The sequence below is a fragment of the Cygnus olor genome, chromosome 27 (genome assembly GCF_009769625.2).
Source record: "Cygnus olor isolate bCygOlo1 chromosome 27, bCygOlo1.pri.v2, whole genome shotgun sequence".
NCBI classification, from domain to species: Eukaryota; Metazoa; Chordata; class Aves; order Anseriformes; family Anatidae; genus Cygnus; species Cygnus olor.
Window position 1 is genome coordinate 1,533,188 of NC_049195.1, and position 23,276 is coordinate 1,556,463.

General features: G+C 45.6%; 1 long non-coding RNA gene across 1 annotated transcript; it reads left to right on the forward strand.

Annotated features, from left to right (window-relative positions):
- The first annotated feature begins 12,278 nt into the window (after window positions 1-12,278).
- On the forward strand, window positions 12,279-22,935 carry LOC121060606. Its single transcript, XR_005814891.1, has 4 exons — window positions 12,279-12,333; window positions 13,411-13,491; window positions 20,191-20,452; window positions 21,481-22,935. It is a non-coding gene; the product is annotated as an uncharacterized LOC121060606 (long non-coding RNA).
- Window positions 22,936-23,276: the final 341 nt, after the last annotated feature.

A 23,276-nucleotide genomic window follows, 5' to 3' on the forward strand; every position in this document is an offset into this window, starting at 1 on the left:
GGGGGAGGCCCCGCGAGCCCACCGCCCACGGGGCTGACTCACACCCCCCTGTTCCGAGGAGGAGATGAAGGCGAAGGGATGGCAGCGCCCCGCAGCTCCCGGGACGGCCGGGGGAGACACGGGTGAGTCAGCCCGGCAGGAACGGCAGGAATTCCTCCTGCCAGCCCTACCTGCCCGGGGAACTCGCACACAGGTAGAACTGGTCCAGTTGTTCTCCGCTGCCATAACTCCTCCGGGATGAGAGAGACCCTGGAGGGGATCAGATGCTCCCCAGCCCTTGGAGATCCTCCGAGATCTCGCAGCGCCCAACACCTGCGTTGCCTGAGCAAGACAAGCATCAGGAGAGAGAGCGGGCTTGGATCTGCACCAAAGCCCAACAAGATGTCAGTGCACAGACATTTTCACACTGCCTTTACACCCCGTAGCCTCCTGCTTGACTGGAACGAGCCTTGAACTTGGCTCAGGGGTGGGAAGAGACTGGAACGAGCCTCCTACAGACAGGAAGGCTAAGACGTGAAGGCAGCCACGGGGCTGTGCCACCCACCAGGAAGGCTTGTGCCAAGCACAGGAGGTGACACCAGGAGGCTGGGCCGGTGACAACGCAAGGCTGGGTGCTAACGGGACAAGGAGCTCCGTCCCCATGGCCGAGGGACATCCGAAGCTCATTTTAAGAACTGCGCAGGGTCTGGAGCCCTCCTGCCAAGATCTCACCGAGGGACACGGAGCCTGTAATAAAACATTTGCCTCTCAGGCAGAGCTGCCTGGGGCACGGCCCCGCGGTGTGGAGCCAAGGCAGCGGCCGGCAGCAGCAGGACGGGCAAACATTTCGGCTGGAAGAGCCGGGGAGCCCCGCGCTCCGCTCACGTGGCTGCCGGGCTTGACAACACTGAGCCGATTTTGCTCGCTTGCAAAACAGAAATTCGCCGCTGGCCCGGCTCCAAGCCTGGAAAATTTCGAGTGCACGGAGCAGCCTTGGCAAAGCGGGGAAGCCGATGTCAGGGGCTGCGTGCGCACGCACGGAGCCGCACAAACCCAGCCTGCGACCGCTGCAGCAGCGGTGCCACGGCACGGGGTGATGCAACCACCTGGGGACGTGAGTCAGGACCGGGCTCTGTCGCAGCCCAGCAGCTGAGGACGTGGCCCGGGGAGTGACAGTGCTGGCGCAAGAAGGGGAATTCAAGCAGGGAGAAGGGAATGAGTTTTCTGGGGATCGTTGCTATTTCGGGGCGAAGCTGCAATGGTTTCCTGGCGTGTGACGTCGCGCCTCAGCGGGGTGACGGCTTCTGCCCCGGCGCGGTTTGTTTCACAAGAGCTGCTCCAAGAAAACACCCACATCAGCGCCTGCTGTGCCCGCCAGAAGTCACGCGATGGCTGCTTGGTTTGGTTTCCACGCCGTAAAGGTGCCGGGAGCCCTCCGTCCTCGCGGGGCAGCAAGCAGCAGGTGCAGCCCCAGCAGCAGAGCCGAGCGCCCCCAGCTCCGACCCGGAGCCCCGGCACATGCAGCCGGGCACCACGGCTCACCTGCGCACCCTGCAAAACTCCCTCGCAGACGGCCTCGAAAGGCCAGGCAGCATGAGAACCCCCCCCTAAAAAATGAATCCTTTTCATCTGCCGTCACACCAAGCACAGCAAAAAGCTTGCTGCATAGATCTGTGCCACCCAGCCCCGCTCGGATGGAGGCGCGGATTCGGCGGGCACGGTGGCAGCGTGCGGGGTCCTGGCAGCACCGGCTGCCCCTCGCTGGCTGCCCGGCCCTTGACAGGGCCAGGCATTTAAACGGGCTGAAAAGGAACTGGAGCACAAAACGCCGCACAGAGCATCACAAAGGCGGCCTGACGTCAGGGCGCTGGGAGGTGAAAGGCTCCGGGCCAGGAGAAGGGAAGCTGTGTTTGAAAAATGACAATTTCTGTCTAGGAAATGCAAGGGCCGTGAAAGGAGCCCTTCTTCGGAGCTCTCCAGGAGCCAGGGCACAGAACAAGAAAAGTCTTTGAACGGCTCTGTACGCTGCTCGGCAGCCGGCCAGGAGGGCTCGCGGGAGCCCGGCGGAAAAATCTCTGCAGGCTCGCTCGGGGAGACACCGAGCGCGGGCGGCCCCGGGCCGAGCTCCTCCTGCGGGGCAGGGAAATGCTGTGAGCACCCGGCTTCTCCCCGGCTCTCCGCTCGTTTTTGCAGGTGTGAGAGCTGGGGGATGGCCAGGTCCCATCGGGAAGGGCACTACAAGGAGCTGGGGGACAAGAGAGAGGAGGAAAAAAGCCCTCCTTGACCATACGCTCCCTTGGTCAGTGGTAGGTTTGCCTCGACCCAATGTTGTGCCACTAATGAAGTGTCCAGAAATGATGTCCCATTAAAAAGCACGGATCATTTGGAGTGAGACACGGATCATTCGGAGTGTTTTAGATAAGGGCCATGCATCACATCCCACAAATGCTCTTGAGATGGGGATTTGCCTGCTGGGCTCCCTGGTATGCGGGCTATTTGTGCAATGCCTCATCGCCGACATCGAGGTGATGCTGAAATGCCAGGGCAGGTGGGACAGGGATGGGGAGCAGCAAACAGCACCCAGTTCCTTCCCGTGGGCCCTAGGGGGACCCAGGCTGAGCCACAGAGATCACTTCCCTCAGCTCCACCTGGCACAATTCCCATTTCTCTCCTATTTGCGCCCCCAAACACCATTAGCACCTAACAACAGAAATTAAAAGACAGAAAAGGACCTGGCAGGGCTGCTCAGCTCCCCGCAAGCTGGGGCTGCTCCACAGAAAACAGCCGCCAGATGAGCCGTGGTGGCTGGCAGAACATGAAAGGCCACTTCCCAAAGGTCTGCGATTCCTCTTTTATAAGTCCCGCTCCACTGAAAAGGGAACCAAGCGCGGCCTCGTGGGTGACCTGCTCGCCCCGGCTGCCCTGAACTCTTTGGCCTCCTGCAAAGTCCCTCGGACGCCAGCCCAGGATAAGGTTTAGCAGGAGGCAGAGGTTTTATGTTTTTTTTTTTTTTTTGCAGGCTGGGCAGCTTCAGGCCTGGCTGCAGAGCCAGAAGCCATGCAGGGCACAGGACCAGGACAGCCCAGCCTGGGGGCTTCCCCAGCTCTGGGCGCACGCAGCGGGTTGCTGGGAGGATGGTGCCATCTCCTGGCACCGCAGGGCTTTTCCCACCCGGCAGTCACACCTCAGCCACCAGGAACCAAGGATGTTTTTCCCTTGCGAAGGGCCAGAACTGAGCTCCTTTGACACAGGCAGGGAAACTGAGGCACAGAGCGGTGCCACTGCTGGCCCACGAGCACTGGCAGCAAGGGAGCTGCAGCGTGTCCCTCTGCTGTCACCTGGGGACCCTCCTGCCGCCGAGCCCAACCAAACCACCCGTCCCCTGCATCCCACCTCACCTCTTGGCACGGCTGCGTGTCTGCGGGGCGGCCGAACCTTAGCTCCCGGCGAGCGGCCATCGGGCAGCTGTGGGGGATGCTGGAGGAGCAAGAGTCAGCACAACGCGAACTTCAGGGTCAAGTTCTGCCTCTCGCTTAAATCCTGAAATAAATTGAGTTTTCTTCGAGACCTCCGAAGAAGCGATACTAGGAACAAGTCCATCTCCAATGTCCATCTTGCTCTTCGGAGAAGAAATCCTCATCTTCCTTAAGCACAACCTCACAGGCATGGTTCAATAGCTTGACTGCAAAAAAAGCTACAATAAAAAAAGATTAAGCTTTTTAGTTCAAACTGAAACAAAGCAGGCATCTTTGGGGGTTGCAGACAAGGAAAAAAGCCCACCCCAAGCACAGAGCTGCAGGCCAGCCCAGAGCTGGTGCTCGCACTGGATGCCAGGCTCAGGTTGAATCCTTTGCTCAACTTCCCCAGTTTTCCTCCAGGGCTGTTTCCAAGGGAAAAACTGCTTGGAAACAAAGTGCTCCCCTCCTAAATCCCAGCCTGAAACACTGGAACACTTCCAAAATGCATATTTTTAATTGTCAGATTGGAATGTTTTGACATTTACAAGCATTTTCTCCTCTTTGGCTGAGACTATTTGTCGAATTAAAAGCGGCTCCGCAAAAAAAGTTGTGGTCCTTTTGTCGAGAAACATCCATTGTGTGCAAATGGAATAATTACTTACAGTGTACAGACAAGTGATTCATCTGTGCCCTGTTTTAAAACAATGTGGGAAGCTGTCCCCTTACACTCTTGTAATACCTTATAGATTGCCGGCGATATAAGAGGGCTCGGAGGTACGAGAGGCCCGTGGAGAGCACTTGGGAGGAATTGTTTCCATGCATGAATAATGCAATACCATATATATATATATATATATTTTTTTTTTGCTTTGCTCCTCAAACTTCCTTTAAAGTTGAGAGGAGCTGGCAAGAGTCCACAAGACTGTAGTATTTCCAGCTTAGATTAGATTGAGAAACTTGCCTGTGCAGCACGGCTGCTGTTAAGCAATTCCCGCCCCTGGAAATCTGCTGGTGGCTGCTGCCAGCGCTCCCTGTCCCCAGGAGCGAGGCCTCGTCCCTTCGGGGGACCCAGCGGGGGCGGTGGAGATGATGGCAGCCCCGACCTCTGCCATGCTCCCCATGTTTAGTGGGATGGCCCATGGCTGTCTCTGCAACCACGAGCTTTACTGGCATCTTTTAAATGCCACTTCAGTGCATTTAACTCATTCGGCTGCGAATAATTCATGCATTCTCTTGTTTGGTGGATTTTCAGATATTATACATTGATTTTGGGGGGAGAATGAGCCAGATCATTGAAGTTCTCCGGATAGGGAGGGCAAAAAGGGGTAAACCCCCGAATTCACTTATAGGTACATCACAGGTAGAAATACCCACGGCAGACTAGGGGTGCCTTCACCCGGCACAAAAGCACCGTGGAGGACTTCCATCACAGCTTTGCAAGGATTAACTTTCACCCTACACAAGTTTTCCGGATAACCATCGCAGCTTTTCTTCTTTAATAGCTTTCTGCCGTTCTTACAAATCATCCCCCAGATCCGGGGCACACTTCTTATCATTAAATATGTAATCAATCACTAATAAGCCCAAACGATCCAGAGGTAATGATAAGCTTTTGGTCTCTTTTCCATCAGACACTCATCCCCATCAGGACAGAGCAGTTCACACGCGCAGCTTTCCTGCTTTTCTCCTCTTTTTCCTCGCAAGGCACAGCAGAAAAGGGCTTCCCCATCCCTCTGCCACTCCCTGGTGGCTTTCTAATGAAGAGGCAGGACAAAAATTAAGTGAGCTCTGTGCGTGACAGCGCCCTTAGGAAATTCCTCCTGGGGTTCACAAGGTTTGCTCTCTGCAATGCAACCCGGTCCCACACGTCACCAGCTCCAGGAAGGGCAAAGTCCGCTGCCAGCGGCTGTCCCAGCTACCCCAAACACAAGCCAAACACAAGCCACGACAGCACACAAACCTTCCTCGCCGCCCGACGTCACCTGGGAGAGCAGGGCAAGGCAAGAAATTCTCTTCTCGTTAATCAGCCGGGGAATATCCTGCTTCAACAGCGCAGGCAAAGCACACTGCGGGCAAGGAGTGTGGCTACCGTGGCACAAAGAGCTACTTATAGCACTAATAACGACATGGAATAATAGGCCTACCAAAAAATTAACAGGGTAGGTGATAAAATGAAGCCCAGGCTTCAGACGCGTATTTGCAGGTTTGGATGCTGGAGGAGGTGGGAAGGGGATTTACCTGCTAAAACATGCAGGCTGCTCTCTCTAGCTGCCAGGAGCTGAACAAGGAAACCCAGCCACGCTTGGCATAAGGATTTCAAGGGGCCATACGCACACACGCTCCCCAAAGTGGCACCACTCGGGTTTCTCCCACTTCTCTTGCAGGATTCTGGCAGCCAGGTGCTGTGGCTAGCCCCTGGAAGTGCAGTGTCCGTGCAGCCCTTACGACCATCAGGAAGGATTTCTTTACAGAACCCAGCAAATCTTAACCCGGAATTTTCATCCCTCAAAGGGGCTCAGAGCTTTTGTTCTACCTGAACAATGAAATCATTTCTCCCTTATTAGATCTGTACACACAACCCCAGGTTGCAAACATGGTAACAAACACCAGCACCGCTGACAAGTAATAACCTTCAGCCAAAGTAAAAGCAAAATGCATACAGCGGGAGAAACATTTGATTATCCTCCCTTGCCACATCCAAATTAAATTCTTGCTACAACCAAAGAAAAGCTGGAGCCGTATTCAGAAGCCCAGAACAAAAAACAGCTTGCAGAGAGAACAGCAACGAGCTGAGCACCAGCCTGACACGCTGCAAGGTGCCGCTCCGCAAACGCTGGGACCAGCAGCAGAGATTTTATAAAATCTGTATTTTAAATTCTGCGTTTGCTGAACTAGAGGCATCCTGTCCTACAAACCCTGGTGCCGTTCCCAACCCTGCTGCAAGATGCTGCTCTGCTGGGGGGGTGTCACCTGCGGTGCTGGGGTCACCCTGGCTCCTCTCCCAGGGGAGCACCCTGCTCTTGCTGCTCCCTGGGGCTCAGCACCCATGCACTGGGGCTGGGTGCCAGGTGCCAGAGGTGTCTTCAAGGGATGCTGCCAGGCCGATGAGCCATCCTAAGGCTTGGGAAGATGACAGGCATAAAGGAGGTTTGCTTACACAGCCAGATGTGTCACTTCCTCCACACCTTCCAGCAGGGGCGAGTCCACAATGTCCTCAGGGAGCATACACAAACCTTTTATTTCTTTCCCACTTTATTCCCCCAGAGGAGGTATGAGAGTGGGGGTAGTGGCTTGAGGTCCTCTCGGATGCAAAAAGGATCTTGGCTGACTTTAGATAACTACAGCATTTTGGGGCTCTGGTCCTTAAACCTCACTGCTTTATAATGCAGGCTCCTAAAATGCTTTAGGAAATTCATTAATCTAAAAGAAGGTGTCAGGACAGCAACTTCTCTAGAGATAAATCCTCCCATTTCACTGCTGTAGCAGCATGGTTAGACGAGAGGCAAGGGGTTGCAGCTTCTTCCCTCAAAATGTTTTGCAATAATGGTAAATGCCATTAGATGTCAGTGTGCTCTCAGCTGTCGGGCCGAGCTCTGCTCAGGAGGATTTAAGGCAGATTATCTCTGTGAGGTAGAAAGCAAAACCCAGCCCCTTCCTTCCACCCAGCTTCTGGGGGGTCTCTGTCTTACTGCCTCGTCCCGAGCAGGACCGAAATGCAGCCCTGGAGAACCCAGAGCCTGCTCTGCTTCAGGAAACGAAGGTATCTGCAGGATGGTTTACAGCAAAAAGAACAAAAAGGGGTTGAATGTAGAGCATGCAGAGAAACAAGATTTGACTCAGAGTGGCCAGCATTAAATATCAGACTCATTACTACATTTTCTAATGCTGCTGTCTTGCAAAGCCCAAACTACAAATCAGCTGCTCTTCAGCTGCCTGGTTCTGCAGCCAACTGAACGCCACGGGCCATGATCCTGCAGGGTGCGAGTGCCTTCTCAAGGTCACTGCAAACTTCAGGGCCCAGAATATTGTAGGACCTAGGTCTGGGCACCCCTAACACTTAGAAACCAGGGCTGAGGCCAGGGACTGACCTTTAACAAAGAGGCAGCCTTCGTCCAGCACCGCGTGTCCCTGAGGTCCTCCCCTGCTTAGAAGCACAGGAGATGAGGCCGGCCAAAACCTCCAGTTTTTGACTCCAGGAGCTGAAACTTGAAGAAAGCGTATGTAAAAATAGAGCTGGGAACATGAACACCTTGTTAATATCTAATCCTGAAAGCAAGGGTCAGTTGACTGACTTGTAAGTCTGATGAAAGCTGCACTGCTCCTAACGGTGCGGGTTTTACCATCGCAGTTTTTCAGCGTGGGAAGTGAAAACATCACTGCATGACCCTCAGAGACAATCCCCCCACACCAGGAGACCGGGAAGGAAAAGGCTGGCTCTTGCTTTTTTATGTATCAGGAATTCAGAGGAACAAACCAGCACAAGAGTCGCTTTGGCTGCTGCAGAGTTGGAACAAAACGGTGACGGTGCGTCTTGCTGCTCCTTGCCACTTCCACGGTTAAAAGCTCCAGGTATGTGGAGACTTCGGTGACAGTGGCATGGAAGCTGGTAGCAGAGGGAGTTGTCTTCACATGCAGAGCAGTTTTGAAACCTCCTGTCTCCTGAAGGGATACGTTTGTGCTGTTCCTTCCACCCACTGCTTAGTATTATCACATTTCACAGGAGTGTGAAGTATCTGAACAAACAGAGCTGGGGAGCTTTGAAAAAATGCTACAAGCACCACCTACACCTTGCTGCAAATGTCAACAGGAATCAAGAAGTTCATTTCCTATGCAAGCGAAGTCTTCAAAGCAAGCCCCCCTCCTGTTTTCAACCAAAGGGAAATGCTGCTGCTGACTGCATTAGGCTCTGGAAAGACACAGGTGGGATAAACAAAGGAATGTAAATTTGGCCGAGGCATCCAGCACTCTTTCATTAGGTGGCTCGAATCTCCTGGTTTCCGACAAAGCTCCCTTTTGAGTGTCTTAATTTGCTTTACCTTGAGATGGCTTCATATGAACACCGGTCCTCTCGTGGGACCAGCCTGGTGCTGGGTGCTCCTTCCTCTGTTAGGTTCGGTCACTGGTGGTGGCTTTGGCCGGAGTTGGAGCTAGCTGAAAGCTCATCTGCAGTGCCAGGGTTTGCACCTAGTGTTTAGGCTAGCACAGGGATAAACACACCAGGCGTTAGGAAAATGGAGCCTTTTAACATTCCCGATGACTGTCCATCCATTTTCTGTGAGATGATGATAATGCGAAGGCTGTCATCACGTAGCTGTCTTCCTGTCCCTCTTCAGAAGAGTGATTTTGGAAAGCATCATCATCCTATACCAGCTTGACAAAGGTCTTGCTGTGATTCTCTGGGAACCCGGTGTTGCTCAGATGCACCCCAGGAGGCACGACAGCCTTTCAGTTGTTTCGGCGTGGGTGATTGTAATGGTGTCAGCAGCACACGTTGCTAATCCAAACCTGCTTATAGAAACTGGGGGATGCTTCAGAGTCTGCAGCATCCCCTCAGCACCCCGGTATGGGACTGCAGCCTTTCTGCTCCCCTCTGATGTGTCCCGTTCCCTTTGATGTGGCGGAGTGAGCCCTGATAGGGATGAGCAGCCTCCGGCAATTGCACTGGGAAAATTAAACTTCCCAGATCTTGAGAACACACAGCAGAGAAAATGTGTGAAAAATTGAAATGACAAGGTTATTCAGGTCATTTCTTTAGACAGCTTCAGCCTGGATAGGTGGCAAAGTAAGGAGAGCAGCTGAGATCCCTCTCCTAACAAGGAGGATTTACAACATCTACTTGAAGCCCAAAGCACTCTCAATTCATGGGCCAAATCCTAAGTTTTGATGGGCATATCCCCACTAGCTGCTTTTTACCTTGTTTTCCCCTTCTGTCCCCAAGTTCTTGCAAAGACTGGGCCCTTACCATGCCATCACTGTCACCTTAACAGGGCTGCTGATGTTTTATGGGCCCTTTCTGCTTTTTCCACCAACACGTGGGTCCCAAAACAAGTGCTGGCAGGTGGAGCATCCTGGGGCACAGGCAAACGCCAAGCCTCTGAACTTCGCCAGGGATAAAACATAGTGCTGTGGCTTCTCAGATCCTTAATGGCAAAAGCATGAAGCCAAAGAACATGCGGTTCATTTTAAAAGAAATCCTATTCTGTTTGATTGGAAAAAGTGAAAAAATCACAAAGAGCTCGTGCTGCCTGCACTGTGTGGGAGGACCCAGACCTCAGCATGGAGACGTGGAAGAGCTTAATCCTACACCTATAAGGCACAGCTGACCTGTTTCAATGGAGCGGGGTATCAGTGCATCTGTCTCTGGAGCTCCAGAGAATTAATCATTCGAAGTATTTTACATGCAGACTACTTCTTTTGTTGAAGTGGAGATTTGTGGGAGAAATCCAACTGTAAAAAAAGGTTTTCAGGATTTTATCAGAGCCTGGAAAGCAACTGTATTTCATTTAATTAACTTCTAATTTTCTGTATCTGTTATTTGGCAGAAGGGTTGTGTTTCTCTCTCTCTCTCTTTTTTTTTTTTTTTTCTTTTTTTTTTTTTTTTCTGTAAGGAACATCAGAGGAGTATTTCTGACAGGAGTGGAACAGATGCAGAAAGTTTCCCAACTCAGCTCCATGTGTATTTTTATCATGGAGGTAACATAGCATCATCCAAATACAAATAGGTAAAGGCTGTTAGATAGAAGACCAGTAAATTGGATCATTTTCCTAAGCTGCTCGCTTAAGGGGCCTCCCAAATAATGGTTTTGATCCTCACTTTTTTAGGACACGGGGAACAGCAGTGTGTGCTCTAAGAAAGAGAGGCTGAAGCATGGAAAAGGGTCTAAGGAGCTGGGAGAAGGCAAGGAGGGAGGGACCTGGTACTCAGTATCTCCCCCTGCCCACCTAGAGCATGGGATGAAGCTATTAAATCATTTCCAAACCAGATGTTGGGGCTGCAAAACGAACCTACCCTTTGCTTGGCCAGCACACTTTCTGTGCACTGGTGCTGCTTCTCAGGAGGGAATGCAGGCTGTGGAGCAGGAGCCTGTCTAAACATTAAAGCTGTTTAGGTAAATACCAGCTGGTACTCTGTCCTGTTAGCAAATAAAAGCCTCTATTTTAAATTAGCGTTGCACGGAAGAACAATGTTTAAATAGTTGCATTGTCTTCTCCTGGAAAATAAATAACGTAAATGTGGTGGACTCCTGGGGAGAATGCTCCAGCTAAACTGCCGAAGTCACCAGGAGATCAGTATCGCCTCTCAGCTGCACTGCGGGATGCGGGATGTCAGCACAATTAGGATGATGGCAGCGGTGAAAGGAGGCACAGAAAAACGTGTCGCTCAGGTTAGCCAGCGGCAGAGGCAGGGAAAGAAATGCAGCCCAGGCTGGCAGCTGCTAAACTCCCTGTCTGCTGGGGACAGGGGGCTTTGAGAGCCCCCAGCCCAAACCTCTGACTTGCACGCTGATAAACTCCAGCCTCTGGGGCTGAGCCCCCTGCCAGGTCTTGCACCTGCGTGTGGCAGCTCCAGGGTGGGAAATTAAAGGACAGCCTGAGCCATCCTTCCCTTTTTCCTCATGGCTGTTGCAAGCTCTTTTCTGTTTATATTTAGAGAGCACTAGAGGGCTGCAGAGATCTACGTTTGCAATTGCAGACACTGGCATTAATGCAGTATCTGTACTTTGGGGCCAGTTGCTCCGGTTCTTAAAGGGAAGCAGACAGCAGGGACGTGGGGATGGGATGGTTGGGGTTTTCCTCTCCTGCAAATAGGAGACTGAGGTGTTGCTGAGATGCAGCCAGGTGAGGAGTTGCTCACACCTGGGAGGGAAACAAGAAACAGGTGGTTCTGCTGCAAAAAACACAAAATAGTTCAGGTTCATCTCCAGTTCAACCCCCCTGCTCAAAGCTTGTGCAGGGCTGTGTTCTGCTGGGTTTTCAGCATCTCCAAGGATGGAGATGCCACAGCCTCTGTGGGTAACCTGTTCCACTGCTTGACAGCTCTCTTACACACAGAAGTAAGCTTTTCTTTTGGTATATTTTTCTTTTTGCTTAAATATGGATTTTCTATGCTTCAATTTGTGCCCATTGCCTTTCCAGCAGACCCCACTGAGAGGAGTCTGGCTCCATCCTCGGACTGGCAACAGTGGCGCAAGGCAACTGTCTTAAAGGGTGATTATGCTCTATGTTTAACTAAAAGAAAGTGACAGAAACCTTGAGGTAACAGGTTAAAACAGGAAGACCAGCCTAGAAAGGGCCTCATGAGACTGCGAGGCCAATCCTTGTGATCCTAGCCACGCACCTTTGCTCGCTGCTCTGATGGCTTTTTCCAATTTCCAGCCTTTGTTGATTCTGGGCTGGTTTATGTCGTGGTGCCAGTGCTGTCCTTCAGGTTCAATTTTTTTTTTTTTTTTTTTTTTTTTCCCCCTTAGGTGTCCTGTGCCTGTGGAGCCTACAGAAAACAGTTGTTTGGTTTCTCAGTGTTCATTCTGCTGAACTGCACAAGCCCAGCTCCCCCCCAGCACCACAGCCACTCGGTTCTCTGATCACTGGTGTCCGTGTGGTCATTACGCCACAAATGACGCCCGAACAGGGACCTGAAGAACATTACACCTCAAACAGCGTCCGAACAGGGACATGAAGAACAGGGACAGGCTAACAGAACAGGGACAAAAACAAAAAAGGAATGAACAAGGACAGGCTAGCAGAACAGGGACCAGGACAGGAACAGGGACACTGATTGTCTCATGAAGATAGGTTCGGCCGAACTCAGCAAACAGCTCACAGAAGCTCATGCTGGAAGGAAGCTCATACTGAGAGAAGCAGACCTGCGCACACAACTGCCCCTCACTGGCCAAAGGTAAGCAGTTGCACGCTATGGGGAATCATATGTCCTTAGAACCAAAGAACGTCCTGGTAACCTTCCAGTTTATTCCCGTTATTACGAATCAGACAGTTTACGATCCTGAAATATGGGACCAAACTGAGGTCAAGCTTTGGGACTCTGCTACTAAAAACAACAAGGTTCTGGCGGGATTACTTGGCACCTGGCGATCAGCCTCTGAGGCCTTAAAGAGCCATGTGGGACCACAGTCAGAAATGTGCTGTTTGCCAGATAGTGAGGGAGCTGTGGCCTTGTCCACTGACCTGCCAGCTACGCCATTGCTGCCCCCTGCTGCTACTGCCATCACAGGCCTTTGCTGTTGCGCCCCCTGATGAACTGAACTATCCTTTTGATCCAGGCCCTAGATGCCCTGAAAAGGAACGGAACTGTTTCCCTTCGATCTGGGAGGAATAAGATGCATAGGGCCCGAAGGCCAAGTTGCTTAACAACTTAAAGCGATAGTAAATAAAGTAATAGCAGTTACTGATCCTAATAGAACCCTGCTGTCTGTGAGGTCGTTACGCCACAGGTGCCATATGTGTTTTTAGGGTCCTAATTAGGGTTAGGCTTAGTGTTACAGTTAGGGATACGTTTGGGGTTGTTTGGAAAGAGAGAAGGCTCAGAGTCCTGTTGTGTGGGGGGTTGCGTAAAGGCTCCCCAAGGGAGTGTACCCAAAGGCTTCCGCTGGGAGCACTTTTTGATGGGAGAAAGTGGCGCCGTACGTGTTTTTTAGGGTTCTACTTAGGGTTCGGCTCAGTGTTCCGGTTAGGGTTACGTTTCGGGTTGTTTGGGATGAGAGAAGGCGCAGAGTCCTGTTGTGTGTGGGGTTGCGTAAAAGACACACAAAAGGAGCTTGAGCTTTCTCTCTTTTTAAACAACCCTTACTGTAACCCTAAACCTTTCCCTAATTATAACTGTAATAAACGTATTTCTTTCTGTGTGTTTAATATGCAATGGAGTTGCATTAACTTACTATGCAGTAACCATTTCTGTTTGTTTGTGAAAATAAGAAAACGATCATATCTCTTTGTCTTTTGCTTTTGGCAAACATAGGGTGTACTAACTGGGAAGAGAGAGCATGTGCATGTATTTCACTTCTGTAACTAATTTGCTGCTGTCATGCCATTATTTCAGGTATGCTATTTACCTGTTGCCTTACTTCTTACTCTTTAGAGTTATACGCTGCTTCCTGTTTAATGTTTGTATGGTTACTATGCATGAAACTTCTCTCTTCTTCTAGAAGGTTTTAGGCACTACCCTAATATAAACAGTAGTATAATATTTAAGAAATGAGTTCTTCAAGGTGTTGTCCACACTCTTAGAATGAAATGTTCAATGTAGCTTGTTGCTGTTCTCTTTAAGACTGTGATGAATTTATGTGGAAATACTTTTAGGGATGTAATTTGTGTGTGAGTTGCCCAAACACAAATAATGAATAGAAGGGGTGCTCTAAGAAAAAAGCCAACATCTGGGACTGTTCTGTCTGGTTCATTCTCTGTGCAACTGTACTGATTGATTGCTAATTAGAGGTTAGGTGGGGTTCCCTGATTTATTCTTAAATAACAGACAGTCCCAAGAACTCTTCTTGGACAAGAAACTGACTTATCTTCCTCTTGTAATTCTTGGACAGTAGGAAAATGTCACCTCAGTTTGGCATTGCATAACAGTATTGGTCAAACATTTTGTAAATTTGAAGTAGCTTAATCCAATTAACAAGCAGCTAATTTAGCATGACATAAACAGTAGATGTGTGACTCCAGCTTTGTTCATTAAAATCAACAGTAAGTCACTATCTTGACACCTAAAAGGTGTATAATCATTCACCATTTAATTAGCATCAGTATGTCAGGTACTCATTAGAATAATTGACTAAAGTCTTGCTTGTTGAAAATGGCTTTTTGCTTAATTTTATGCACTTAGGACGGTGTTTTCCATTTCACAAAAACATGTAGGCAGATCTCATGGGTCATCTGCATAATTTGTTTGCCAGGTTAACGTAGGCACATCCTCCAGTGCTTTTTGCAGCTTGACTGGTATAGCTTAGGCAGTAAGTTTCCACAGCTTCTTCTACAAAATATAATTCATGATATTGTTAGGTGACCGTAAGTAAAAAGCGCAAGTTAACTCTGATGATTAATCAGAAATATAAAAACAGCTAAGTTAGCCAACTTCAGAGGAATTGGGTCTGCGCAAGTCCTCCTCAAACAGTCTCTGAGCGGAACTGCTTTGGAGAGACAGTGTTGCAAAGACAGTTTACGAAGCAGTTGATACAAAAGATAGAAAGGCACAAACTATTTCTAATGAATGTGCTTGTTTATATTAATAGTTTCAGGCAGTATCTGTTGGCAAAGATGACAGGACTTGTGGTGGGTGCTGCTTCCCGGCTTCCAGACTAGCGGGTGCAGAGTGATGCTTCTCTGGCCAAGGGGCCCATGACAGCTCCCAGAACAAGAACAGTATCCAGACTGTTATGCAGCTGAGAAAGTTAGTGTAAACTAAGCATAGTTTCATACCTTGTCCAGACACTGCTCGCTGTGGAAGTTCTTCATGGGTTAAAATTAAAACTTGCATAAAAGCCCCGGGCGTGGGCTCAAGCCTAGTATTATCAGTGGTGTTGCTGTCTCCCAAGAGCAAAATGCAGACCTCAGTGAATCTATGGGGCTTGCAGTGGACCTTGGATAAAGCCTTAGCTGAATAACTTGAAAGTGTCTCCAGGATAAAGCATCAGCAGCAAGTTTGTTATTTTGCAACATAATGAGCACTGTTTTTTTTTTTTCTTTTAAATCAGTGAAATTCATTGCAAATCCGATGCAGTATGTGACAAGTATACCTACGTTGAGCTGTCGTGACTCAGTCTCAGGAATGCAATTTAGATCTTCCTCTTTCAGTTGGTTATTTTTTGTTTTTTAGTGCTTATGGTTACAGGTCATTTTACAAAAGAGGAAAGGAAGATTAGATATAAAAACAAATTCCATGATTTACATTTGAAGATTTGGGAGAAAATTTCACATTTTTACAGGAACTAAAATAGTGAAAGCAGTTTCAAAGTAAGAATGACAAGAAAGGTAGAATGTATTCCACTCTGCACTTATATTTACATATATGTTTAAAAAAATATAAGAAGACCAGCATTAAGGTTGCAAATCATCCAATAAAAATAAAGAAGTAAATGCATGATATGTGTGCAGTACAGACTAAAAGTAAAAGGTGAAATAGCAGCATGCAGAAGGCATCCAGTGTGACAGATTGAGCAACTGAACCCAGTACTCTGTATTAATTATATAGATATACTTGTACTGATACTTAAGCTGACTTTGTTTATGTGAAGAAACTTTTAAGTTTAGTTACTAAGTTTACTAAGTTTACAACTTAGTTTGATGCTACAGCCAGGTAAGGTGGTGAGACATCTGCCTGTTTCTGTACCGTTTCATAGTTACCTTGGGTCTTGTTAACGGAGGAGTCTTTCCACTCTGACTATAGAGTCGGTAGCTACATCAAGTTTTGGAACTTGTGCCTGTTTTCCTGCATTATTGTGCTATATTACAGTGTCTGTGTCTCTTCTCTATTCCCATTGACTTTGAATTATTACACTAAGCATTATTATTCAGGTCAAATATCTAGAGCTGGCAGTTTGCATCCGTAGAGAGAAGAGGAAACTATGCCAGATTTTCTGTACCAGTTGGGCTGGTGGCTGCCTCTGCTTATCACCCTTCAAAGAGCATACTGTTCACTTGAGTATGGGCAGCAGGAAAACTGGTTGTGTTTGCCTGTTGTCTATTCCCTCTGACGACAGGCACTCCCAGGGCCGTGCAGTTAGTTCAGAGAACTGATGGAATGCAGCAGACACGTCACAGCAGCGCACTCAGCAGCACAGGCTGGGCAAATCATCTCTTATTTTAATACTTCAAGGGCCTCTCTCTGAAACAAATAGCATTGTCTCACAGAGTTAATTCATTTTTATAAACATTCACACCGATGTCTCTTCAAGGTGAATACCAATCATGCAAATGCCCAGGTTTATTTTTCCTAGACTCTCTTCCTGAAACAGGTAGGAGAATTGTCTGATGGGATCAGAACAACAGCCTATTTAGCAACAGCAATGTCTCTGGGTTTTCATTCTTAGATCTCAAAAAACTTTTCAAAGGAATTTAATAGCATTTTTTATATAACAAACATATGGTAAATAAATAAAACAGTGGGAAAAGGAGAGAAAGCCACCTTCTCTTGGGCCACCCAATAACTAACTTTACAGCCTGGAGAAGAACTGTCACTTGAGCTCCTTGCCAGAGATTTAAGATCAGAAATAGCAGAAGTGTGAATAGAAGCCTCAGTTCAAAGTTATATCCACTAACCAACACTGGTGTCTCATTTCCAAGAGTGGAATTAAAAACATGCACTGAGATAAAATTGAAATATTAGCTACCGGTTTCCCTAAACTCTGAATTAATAGGACATTATAGCTGTTTGAAAACTTTAGAGATGATGGACTACCTGGAAGATGGTTTCATTTTGAGAAAGGAAAATAAGTTGCTAATTTCCTGGGAAATGAATCAAAAGAAGATGGAAGTAAGTGTCAGGCAAGTCTGGAAAAAGGAACTGTGAAAACAGCCTCTCAAGAGAGAGGTATAGAGATGACCTTTTCTTATTCTGGGTTCCTTTGTTAATGAAGGCAACGTTGTTTTAAAGTGCAGCAAGTCTGAACTTCTGTAGATGGGGTTTGTCAGGTCGGAATTTGGCTGGGACAAGACCTTCTATTACATGAGCCTCTCTATGAATTATAACCTTTAAATATTAAATACACTTCAGGTCAAGCTAGTCCAGTTTATGAGGCAGCAGGTACAGGGAAAGAAAAGTAAATACTTGCATTTTATGAGTGTAATTTCAATCGAAATTCCAGGTTTGTTACTCATGCCAAAATTGTATATAAAAATGCTATAGCAATCAAGCCATGAATCAAGGTTCATAAAGCCAACTTGAATCTTTAATGAAAATTCTTTCAAGGATTTGTTGCCACTAACAAATCAGCATCATTTGCTTTTTCACAGTCTGGAGGACAGACTGCTGTAACAAAGATCTCTTGCCAGTCTTATTTGTACAAGGTTAATCGCTGCAACTCCGAAAGTCTTTTCAGGGATAACAGTATTCATTGCAATACCTTTCCTGGGCATTTTCTGCATTTAAGAGTATTAAGACATATATAAATCAAGAACTTTCTGTGACTGAACCAATGGTATACTTTATTCAGGGTCAGCAAAACTTCAGCAATGCAAAAAGAACATGAACAGGCGTTACAGATTTGATGAATATTTTGAATAGGTAAGATTTCTATCTTCAAAAAGTGTTCTTCAAGGTAAACAAAAATGTACACAGATTTGATTACAAATTACTAAATGGCTATCAGAGAAGTGGAAATTCTCCCATGGGAAATAAGATTTCATTTTTCTTGATGTGATATTAAAAAGTGAAATTTAGGTAAAACATGGGGAAGAATTGCAATCGAACTAATGGAACTAAGAGCGTAACCTCCCAAATGGAGTGGATTGAAGACATCTCTACTAGAACAAACTGTGCCAAAATCAGCAGAAACATGTGGTCCACTTTTGGAAGTTCATGAGATCTGTATACAAATAAGTGCATGGCAAACTAACTCATCAAATTCTATTAACGGAAAATGCACCTTACAGAGATACAAACGGAATTTAAAAATATTTTGGGGGGAAGGAGAGAGAAAAAGGGGTAGTGGAAAGGAGGAAGTGGGCTAATATTATTAAGCTTTTGATACATCTTGTGTTTTAACTGTCATGTTTCCATTAACTTCATTAAAAAAATAGTTTACAGAACCTTAAGACTTTTCATATTATTCTGTCTCCAAGGTATTGATATTTCATAAAATGTCCATGGAAGGTCTTACATTTCTGTTACTGAAAAGTCTTACAGAGCTCTACAGTCAAATGAATAAATTGTTTCTCTTAAATCTGTATTTCTGCAATGTAATGTTTTTGATTTAAGCAAAATCTGTTAAATTTTGCTTTTAATAGAAAACCAAAAAATAATTGCAGATTTCTCCTACAGAGAGTAAACATTTTGTTTTTTTAAATATTACGCAGGACACTAGCATGAATCATGCAAATCTGAAGTGGTATTCTTTGTGGAAAAAAGTCCTCAGGACGCTTGATTCAACACTAATGTTCCCTGCTTAGACATGACAATGTTACTGTTGGCACACAGAACAGTCGTTGTTTTCTGTGAATATCAAGTAAAGATCTATTGGATGGCTTGACAGCTGAAACAAAAGCAGTGGCCTGATTTGGGTGTTAAGGGAGCTGTAGAGATGTGCTATCTGAATGTGTTTCCTCTGGTATATTCCTGATAGAGAAATATTTGATGTGACTGGAAACATCCAAACTTTATTTGTGCACAGTTAGCTCTTCTTAAAAATTTCAAATCTTAGAATTCAGCAAGCATAAGATTTTCCGTTCATCTAATGCATGCGTGTCTCATGCTTTCAGCAAACTACCACTGGTAGTTCCACACATTTTTCTCATCTTTGAGATTGTTCACATTTTTTCCAAATGCTTCAAAATATTTTTTTTTCTAGTTTTCCATGACTAATCTTTTTTTCTGCAGCTACCTCTGTTTCTAAGACTATGGCATTTGAGTAATCCAAAGAAACCGCCATTTATGCAGTGATGAAGGAAACATTGCTTTAGGTAGCAGTAAATATCCAGATGTAGCATTGATTAAAGACTTGCTATGATACCTACAGAAAAAAAAAGTCCATAGCAGATGTGTTTAAAGCCACTTTCATGAATTTTCAGTTAGTATTGTCTTATGGTTTCTTTGTGGTCCCTTCATCTGTCTCTTGCCTTTAAGATTAGATTTTGAACGCTTGGAGCAATCAGTAACTTTCTGGTCATATGGCAAGCATACAAAGGTGCTTGCTTAGTTTATGACTAATTTTTACACTCCTGTAAGAATCTAAACTTCAGGTTGGAAGGTTTACACTGTAAGGCTATTTGATTCTGGGTCTGATGCTGTGTAGTAGTTTCTAAATTCCTGGTGTGTGTTATGGCAACATAAGCTATTGTGTTACAATGTTATTCAAAAGTTCTCAGATATTTTCTTTTACAGTGGTCCAAATAAAAGTGAAAAGGCATCTTCTCTCAGTTATATATTTGCTTTGTTTCAGTGTGGGCAAAACAGCTTGACTTTGGCATTTCAGTGGTAATATATGTGAAATATTTAAGAGTGAAGATAATGAAGTGGAAACAAAGCAGTAATATTTTGAAATATTTCTCCAAGCTAATATAGACAAAATCAAATTGTTTCCATGACTTTTTGAAAAGTATTAAATAGGCCTTATTTCTGATGGAAATACATTCCAGTTGGTGGAGGGAGGTGGGGAGGGAGAAGTTTTAAAGAAGCAGATCTTTCAGAGGAAGCTCTGATGAAAGTAAGATTTTTTTTGTTGTTGTTTACACTAATCAGTAGTGGCAAGCAGGTGAGTCATTGAATGCTTTAAAAAAAAAAAGAAAAGCACTTGCATTAGTAACTATACATTAGACAATGAGCGACAGAGTTAAAAATGGAGGAACCAGTGTAGCATAGGTGGGAAAAATGCAAACTCTCCCAGAAGAGTAGACTGTGTTCTAGAGCAACCTGTCTAGTAGTGACCTGCATTCATTTGTGTCACTGTATTCTCTGTTGTGTTTTCCTTGTGACTTTGAAAGTTGAAAACTCTGTGGATGAAATCCGTTGTTTGGTATGGTACGCTTACTGTACAGCACTTGCAGCAAAAGCTAATTAAACTTTCTTTTTTTTTTTTTGACATAGTGAACCAATCTTTTTGTGGGCAGTGTGTGGTTCACATGAAATAATTGGAGAAAAGGAAAAATGCAGTTTTGGCAGATGGAAATAAATATGCTGAAAAGAAGCTTGGTTGTTTTTGTAAGGTTGGCTAATTTTAACTGAAATCAACATACCCTTTTTATCAGCTGTGAAGAGTCATATTAAATAGTGTACCCTATACAGTGGACTCCAGAGGTGGGTTCAGCATCCTGCAAAAGGCATGAAGCTCCTTTGCTAACTTACATTAGTAAGTACATCAGTTAGGCTTCCACACATCCAACTCACGTGTAAAAAATTTTTTAGGACAGATGGTACCAACAGGAGAAAGGTCTTGCAGGAAGGAATTCAGTCCCTTTTTTAAAAAAGCAAAAGCAGCAGCTGTGGTTTTGTTTATTATTAAGGTAATTATAAAAGGAAGAATTATTGGCAGTGAGTCACTTGGTGCACCTGTGACAGAAATGGTCCTCTGTTGTGCTTCCTATTAAGTCAGTGATGGCCAGCATCTGCCCTGTGTTGGAACCAGGGTGATAATGCTTCATGGTCACCAAGATTTATCAGCTCGGATGGTTTTGGCACCCGAGGCTTCCCATAGATGTAGCAATTTTACATCTTCTGTATTTGAACAATGTGTTTCTCATTCTGCCTTCTGGAGCCATGCTCAGCTCAATGCCTACTGTGAAGGCTTCTTATACAGCACTTTATGTCCCCTTTCTTCAGGAGTGAAACAAAAATTCCTGCATACTGTAACTGGTAATGCAGAGCTAAAGTTTTGCAGGTTGCTCTTTTATAGTGTTCAGAATGGAAAATCAATGAGTTGCTCAGATGGCATCACACCATGTGTTAATGTCATCTGTAATAATACCTCAAAATCATTCCACCTGCTGTTCATGTAGGGCCAAGACTCAAGTTTCTTTAAGTAAATGGGTCCATATAAAGCTGAAGAAAAGTTAATCAAGTGCACAACAATGCTATAGAAAGCAGTGAAAAAATATATACATGCATTGTTTAAAAGGAAAAAAAAAGAAGCTTTCTTTAAAGAATTAGAAGAAATAAATCATTGTTTTATCATATAGACAAAAACAGCAAGCATGTAGTGAAGCTAGTCAGTGCATGTAACTTGGTATTAAAAGGCTGTTCCAGATGGCGGGTGCACGCAGAGGATGAGTCTTTCCCTGCTCATGTTGTTTTACAGCAGTCGAAGCCAAGACACTTCCAAGTGTTATGGTCATGGATGGAGATGATCCAGCTGAAAAGTAAACTATTTTTTCCTCTTAGGTTCGTGCTCGGTTTCCTAAATCATCTTGCTGTGCTATCCCAGAAGTGTTGATACATGGGAATGTCAGGACCAGCAATCCAGTGGTGGAGCTGTATCGGCCCAGGCTTAGAACTGCTGAAATGGCTGTGGACTTGCAGTCAAAATTTCATACAGTTGTGAAACTTTCTGCTTTGAGGTGTGTCTATTGGTGTCAGTAAAGTAGAATTATAAATGTGTATTTTGATTGGTCTCAGTGACAATGATGTCCAGGCATATCGTTGGGGTAAATAAAATATCCTCCTGAGATCTCTGAGAGATACAGAAATATTCTGAGCACCACTTCAGAGACTGACTATATTATGTGGCTTTTTAAAAGGTTCACACTACACTGAGGAACAGGAAATCTCCCAGTTTATATTCCTATGATTTAACCACCAATGCCCACATCTTTGAAATGTGTGAGAATCATCTTAGTATGCAAAAACATTGATCACTCAGTGGGAGTGATATTCTGATATTCAGGTGATATTCTGTCCTGGATGGACCTTATCGTTGTACTTTATCCTTTTTCTCCAAGTCATTTGTAGTCTTATTTTTGCTGCAGAAATTGTAAGCTGGTGTTTCGTCAATAATATCCAACTCAGTTCAATCATGGCACCTATTTTGTCAGCAGCTGCAAATGAAGACCAGAAGGAGAATGCCACTTGAGCTGTGATTCAACAAATGCTGTTTAGTGCTCTTCCTAAGAAGAAGTGCTAATGGATCTCCCAGAAAAATATAGCTGTAGATTTGGTTTACAGGAAATCTTTGACGTGATACTGATTTTTTCACAGTTTAAAGTTTATGAGAGAAATTTAGGCACTCCATGTATATAAAAATAACTCGTAATGAAGGAGTACAATGATAATTGTGGATTTCAGTATTTCTTCTTCACTGTAGTGTTGGTTCCAGTTGATCATACTGATTTCTCATAATTCTTACTTACGGCTAATGAAAACACCAAGATACAGGGTGGTAAGAGCTTGCTGCTTTAGCTAGGCTCATCTTCATGTAGTGCTTCATCATCATTGCAGTCACATCAGAGTCTTCATTATGTGTTTAATCATTTTCATTTAGGACTTTGAATGACATTGTACACATAAAACTTGATTCTCATTTGCTGTAACTCCTCCATGCACACATCTGAACAGGGAGTAAATTCTTTACATTGACTTTAAGTCATCTCATTACATTTGTGGGGCAGTGTAAAATGAACAAACAAAACCCATTTGACTGCATATGATGTGCCCCAGACTAATTAATGAGTCCATGCTGCAAAGCATGGGAGATCAATCCTGAAGTCTGGACTCATTCTCTGTTTCATCTGCTGTGGTATGAGATTGTTTTTTATAACACAAGGCAAAAAAAAAAATTAAAAAATGTGTTGGCTTGGAGGCAGACAGCAGAATAGTTGTAGTGAGAATGCTGTGCAGCTCCATCCAGACGCAGAGCATAAAAATGTGGGTCAGACCACTCGGCTACCGGTGCTGAATTTACGCACTTGCTTTGGTATTTTCATGTGGTACTGCACTCTGCCACGTAGAGTCATCTAATGTGTCTTCTGGGGCTGTTGATGGGCTCAGGTTTAAAAAATAAAATAGTGACCTACTTGAGAAAGTTGTCAATGCAAGAAAGAGACTATTCGATGTACGCTCTGCAGGCTGAATAGGGATTAGGGGCGTTTAACTGTGAATCTTTTAACCTGCAGGTTTTATGACCAGATCCTTTTATTGTTTTTTTTTAATCTTCACAGCCTAAAAGGGTTAGGAGGAAGGGA